The 6,254-nt window shown below is 39.5% G+C and overlaps 1 pseudogene; it reads right to left on the reverse strand.

Annotated features, from left to right (window-relative positions):
- Window positions 1-4,307: 4,307 nt before the first annotated feature.
- LOC102862962 overlaps window positions 4,308-6,254 on the reverse strand; it is a 49,612-nt pseudogene continuing 47,665 nt past the window's right edge.

Genomic DNA, 6,254 nt, shown 5'->3' on the forward strand with positions numbered 1-6,254 from the left:
CATTTTTCAATTCTATTATTTACCTTTATCTTGTTGTGGTGCATATATTCCTTTTAAGAGTTCTATTCTCGATCTGTTTCAATGCACTGTATATTATTTATGCCCTTTTATTCTTAGTTCCCCCAAGCCCCCATGTCAGTCTTGTTTTTTAACAGTGGCATTAAACAGTATTTGATCTTTGATGACTGAGGTATTTCACTCAGCAAAACATCCTCCAGGGTCACCCATTTTTGTATAACATTTCACTAGTTCCTTGTTTTTCAGTGCTTCATAGTATTCCTTTCTGTAAATATACCACAGCTTCTCTATCCGTTCATTTGTTGATGGACACTTGGGTTTCCATCTCTTTGGTATTGTGAGCAATGCAACAATAAACATGAGTGTGCATATATCTGTTTGGGTGACAGTTCTCATTTCTTTATGGTATATTCCCAGTAGTGGAATTGCCAGGTCAAATGTTATTTTTATTTCCAAATTTTTAAGAAAACACCATACTGCCTTCCATAGTGGTTGCACCATTTTACACTTCCACCAACAGTGCATAGGGGTTCCAGTTTCTCCACAACCTTGCCAGCATTTGTTGCTTGGTGGTCTGTTAAATTTTGCTATTCTGACTGGGGTGAGATGATATCTCATAGTTGTTTTGATTTGCATCTCTCTTAGAGCTAGGGATTTTGAACATTTCTTCATATGTTTGCCATCTCTGTTCACATACTGTGCCCACTTTGTGAATGGTTTATTTACCTTTATATTGTTGTGTTGCGTGTTCTATAAATTCTAGATATAAGTCCCTTATCAGACATATCACTACCAAATTTTTTTTCCAGTCTGTGACTTTCCTTTTTACCCTGTTGGAGAAATTTTTTATGTGCATAGTGACTTGATTGTTAGAAGGTCCTATTCAGCTATTTTATCCTTTTCTGGTTGTAGGTTTTCAGGATGTTTGGCAGACTGTTCATGTTGTAGATTAGGGCTTCTAGAGTCCCTCCAAGCTTTTCTCTAATGAAGTTGATAGTCCTTGGTTTTAGTCATAGGTCCTTGATCCACTTGGAGCTGGTTTTTGTGTATGTGAGATGTGGGTCTTGCTTGAGTTTTCTGCAGATAGTTTTCCAATTCTGCCAACACAATTTGTTTAAAAGGCTGTTGTTTCCCCACTTAACTGATTCCATCTCCTTGTCAAAAATCAGTTGACCATAGATAGATGGACTGATTTCTGGGTTCTCAATTCTATTCCATTGATTTATATATTTGTCATTACACCAGTCTTGACCAGCAAGGCAATGTTGTAGGATTTGAAATCAGAGTGAGATGCCTCCTACATTGTTTCTCTTTTAAGGAGTGATTTGCTTATTCGGGGTAATTTTCATTTCCATAAGCAATAGGAAATTGACTTTTCCGTCTTGTTGAAGAATGGAATTGGTATTTGTATTAGGATTGCATTGAACTTGTAGAATGCATTTGTTAAGAATTGTCATTTTCACATTATTGAGTTCCTACCCAGGAGCATGGTATATTCTTCTATTTCTCCAGGTCTCTTTTTGTTTCTTGTAGTAATATTTTGTCATTTTCTTTGAATAAGTTTTTTGTGTTTCTAGTTAGATTTACTCCCAAGTGTTTAATCTTGCGATTAGCTATTGTGATGAGTATTGTTTTTCTTTGCTCCTATTCTTTATTCTCTTTGTCACTGTAGAGAAATACAATTGATTTTGATATGTATAGCTTGTATCCTGCCACTTTGCTGAATTAGTCAACTATATTCAGTAGTTTTCTTCCTGAGTCTTTAGGGTTTTCTAAGTATACTATCATATCATCTGCATATAGCGATAATTTTACCTCCTTTTTGCCAATTTGGATACCTCTTTTTTCCTTCTCTTGTCTTATTGCTATCTCTAAGACTTCCAATACAATATTGAATAGGAGAGGTGATAATGGGCATCCTTGCTTAGCTCCTGTTCTTAAAGGGAATACCTTTAATCTCTCTCCATTGAGAACAATGTTGACTCTAGGGTTTGCATATATACTTTTTTATTTTTAAATTTATGCTTGGATTTATTTTATTTTCAACCAACTTCTTTCAAATTGGCATTATCTCAAATGCCTTTGAACACAATGCTTTCTGTCAGCCTCAGAGACCACAACAATCATCGCTAACTATAACTCATTCATCCTTAGCACCTGTGAAAATGAATTTACCTCAGTGCCTCTCTTGGGGAGCTCTCATTTTTGGCTTTGCACATGATTTGACAGATTTAGACATTATCTCATCTGTACTCTGAAGAAGCAAGTTGAGCTGGGTTTGGTATTCAAGCATCTGTATTTTCCTTTAAAAGACAAGGAGTCAACGTATAGAGCTGCTAAGTATTTAGCAGGGTTTAAACCAAGATGTTTATCTTCTGGATCCTAGTCCACTGCTCAGATCAGCTTAATCTAATGCTAGAGACATAGGCAGAGTGCATCCAGAGTACTCTATACTCACCCCTGGGATGCTGTTCTAACACCTAGCTGGGCAGGGCTCGTCAAGGGAGCTCCATCTTGTTAAGATCATCATGTTCCAATGTGTGGACCTCAGAGTTCAGAAGAAATGCTCTCTTTGAATCATTTAGCCAAATTCACACTATTCACTCATGAGGAGCTGTTTGAGAACAGTCCTTGGCACCCAACCTGGTTTAGTCCTTGGCACTGAATCCAAAACAAAATTAGTTGCCATTGTGGTGATTCTGGATCATGGTGACCCCATGTGTGCCACAGTTGACCTGTGCTCCCTAGGTTTTTCAGTTGCTGAAGTAGATAATCAAGCCTTTCTTCCGAGGCTCCATTGGATCCAGTTAAACCTACAACCTTTTAGTTCGCTACCAGCTATGTGAACACCACCTAGGGGCTTCCGTGGTGCAGAGTACAGAACCACTAATTACTTCTTGAATAAGAGAGTGGATGAATAAAAGCTAATCAAATTCAAGAGTCTATGATTTCATGATGAGGAAAAAATTTTTTGAATGAATTACAAAATAAAATTGTTGTGCTGGTTGATCTTCTTGGCATGTCTATAAAGGTTCTAGTTTCCCTAGTACACAGAAAGAAGTGTTTTCTGCACCCCTTGATATTTAGTCCTTATGCTTCATTGGTCAGGTTTTGGTATATTCAGGAGATAATCACCTTAGAATCCAAGTGTTGGGAAGTATGTGATTGTGACATAAGAAAAATGTTTTCCTTTTGGAAGGACAGATGCTGAGGAGCACATGGAAATTTCCTGCACAGCCAATGATACCTTGAGCATCTCTACAATGTGGGACTTGCTGAGGTTTGAGGAATCTTCCTTATAATGAAGGTGGGGGCACAATAGATGAAGTACCAGAGGGCACCTGGACAGTTTCTTGTTGGATGACATGACCTTGACTGGAGAGTGGGAAAGGCAGTCACACGGCTGCAGAGATCTGCTGCAGACAACAAAGCTGTTCTTCCTGGTTCTGATGCTCATGGGGTGAGCCAGAACTCTGGGAGGTATGTAGCTCACAGCCCAGACTAAGAGGAGATCCCAGCCAGTATTGCTGGGAGGAGGGCTGCTCTTCCACCCTTCCTGCTGACAGATAACATGCAAGAGGAAAAAGGCTTTTCATTTCAGATTTTCATGTGCAGAAATGAGCAGCATGCTCAGCTCTGAATCCCTTCCAAAGAGCACTCACCGCCAAGATAACAGATTCAATCTGCTACAGATCCAAGCTACCTGGTTTTCCCAGGAGTAGATTTGTCTCAGTGTAGGAAAAGCATGGGGAGTGAAAGGGTGGGGGGAGTCAATCTGAATGGTAATGGAATATAGATAGTCCTTCTTAATGCATACCTCATTTTGTAAACCTCCACTTTCAAGTTGACATCACAATGTTAGAAAAACTTACACCAGGGTCTGCAGTGCAGGTCTGAAAGGCCTGTGGACCAGGCAAAGGTGGCAGAGCTTGGTTTTTGATATTGAGCGGCAGTTCGTTTTGAGAATCAGGGACAGATATCTCTGATTGTGATAGGATCACACGGAGTCTGAGCAGAGGCCATTCAGGTGGTCAGAATCTCTGGCTCCCGTGCCCAAGGAGCTGTGCTTGGATAAAGGGCAGGTAGAGGGCCGAGCACATGGACAGCACATCCCACAAAACCCCTGACTGGGAAGAGGAAGGAGGAAGGGCGGGCTGGTGTTGTCAGAGAATATCTTATTTCAGGTTCCAAAGAGCAAAACAGATCCTGTGGCTCTCCTGAGATCCTCAGGGTCCCAACACTCTGACCTCTGTCGTCAGCCAGCTTTGTCATTTCCCAACTGGGGACAGTCAGTCATGGAATGTTTTCACTGCTTTCTGAAGGTTGGCGTAGAATCCAGCCATGCTGCATGGGAAGAAGGAGTCCACCACGGTCTGTGGGAAGTAACCGCTGAGGTCGGTGTGGGAGAATGTGACCACGTGGGTCTTGTTGGACTTCCCTGGCAGAGATTAAAAAACACAACCAGGAGGATGGTTAAATCCTCTTACATAACCTGGCCTCGGAGGACACAATGGGTGTTCGACATTGGTAGCATTGGTACTGAACCTCATACTTTCTGATGAGCACCAGGTCCACAAAATCTCTGGGGGAGATAATCTTCATGGTAGCCCAGGGCGTGGAGGTTCTGCTGACGCACAGGGTATTAGTGAGGTTTTCGATAATTTCGAAACTCTTCACTTTCTCATCCCATTTCTCTCGCAGGCCTCCAGCTTCGAGCTTCACGCAGTCACACACTTTCTCCAGGGCTCCAGACACCAATGCCTTTCCCTCAGTACGCCTTCCCGGCAAATCTTCCAGTCTGACATGTCTCGCTGGTACAGCAGCAGCTTCTCTGCCACCTCCTGGCTTATCTGAGCAGCCTGAGCTGGGTATATTGTGTTAAGGTGTAGCTCGCGGTTGCAGAGCTGCTGGTGGCAAGTGGCAGCAGCAGCGGCAGAAACAGCCCCTGTTTATATTTTTTACTATGTTGAGGAAATTCCCTTCTATTCCTATTTTGTTGAGTGTTTTAATCAGGAAAGGGTGATGGATTTTGTCCAAGACCTTTTCTGCATCATTTGATAGGATCATGTGGTTCTTATTCTTTGTTCTGTTAATGTGATGAATTACAGTGGTTATTTTTCCTATGTTGAACTTATGTTCTTGCGTGCGTTGTCATGCTAATTTTTTTTTTTTTAATGTATCGTTGGATTCTATTGCCCAGGATTTTATTCAGGATTTTCACATCTATGTTCTTGAGAGATATTGCCTTACAGTTTTCGATTTTGGTGGTGTCTTTACCTGACTTTGGTATCAAGGGTATGTTTACTTCATAGAATGAGTGTGGGATTATTCCATCTTTTTTTTATTTTCTGAAATACTTATGTAGAATTGGTGACAGTTCTTTTCTGAATGTTTCATAATATTCACTTGTAAAAACATCTGTTTTGAGGGCTTTTTTAAAAATTGGAAGTTGTTTATTTTTCATTTCTTCTTTCGTAATGGGTCTGTTTAGGTGTGTCAGTTTAGGAAAGTTGTAATTTTCTAAGTATTTGTCCATTTCCTTTAGGTTTTCATATTTGTTTGAGTATTGTTTTTCGTAATAGTCCATTGTTAATTGGTTTTGTTGTAACAATACCCTTTTCATCTCTTATTTGGATTATTTGTGTCTTTTTTTCTTGTTCTTTGTTAGTTTTGCAAATGGTTTGTTGATTTTATTGACCTTTTCAAAGAACCAACTCCTGGATTTGTTGATGGTTTCAATTGTTTTTCCATTTTCTGTTTCATTTGTTTCTGTCCTAATTTTTAGAATTTTAGTTTTTCTTTTTAGAGCATGTTGGGTTTTCTTGCTGTTCTTTTTCAATTTGTTTGAGATGTTGGCTTAAAGAGTCAATTATTAATTTTTTTCTTGCCTTTTGATGTGTTTGCTTATTGCTATAAATTGACCTCTGAATACTCCGTTGGCTGTTTCCCAGAGTTTTTGGTAAGTTGTGTTTTCATTGCCATTTGTTTCAAGAAACTTTTTAATTTTGTCTTTTATTTCTTCTATTACCCACTCATGTTCAAGCAAGGTGTTGTTCAGCTTTCAAATGTATGGCTTTTTTCTCCTTTATCATCTTGCTATTAATGTCTAATTTTTTGTAGCATTATGGTCTGAAAAGATACTTTGTGTTATTTCTATGCTGTTTTTTGGTGTTTTTTTTTTAATTTATTGATGCTTGCCTTGTGACCTAAAATGTCATCTATTCTGGAGAACGTTC

Source organism: Elephantulus edwardii, unplaced genomic scaffold, assembly GCF_000299155.1.
Source record: "Elephantulus edwardii isolate Elephantulus edwardi_28Jun2011 unplaced genomic scaffold, EleEdw1.0 scaffold00425, whole genome shotgun sequence".
NCBI lineage: Eukaryota > Metazoa > Chordata > Mammalia > Macroscelidea > Macroscelididae > Elephantulus > Elephantulus edwardii.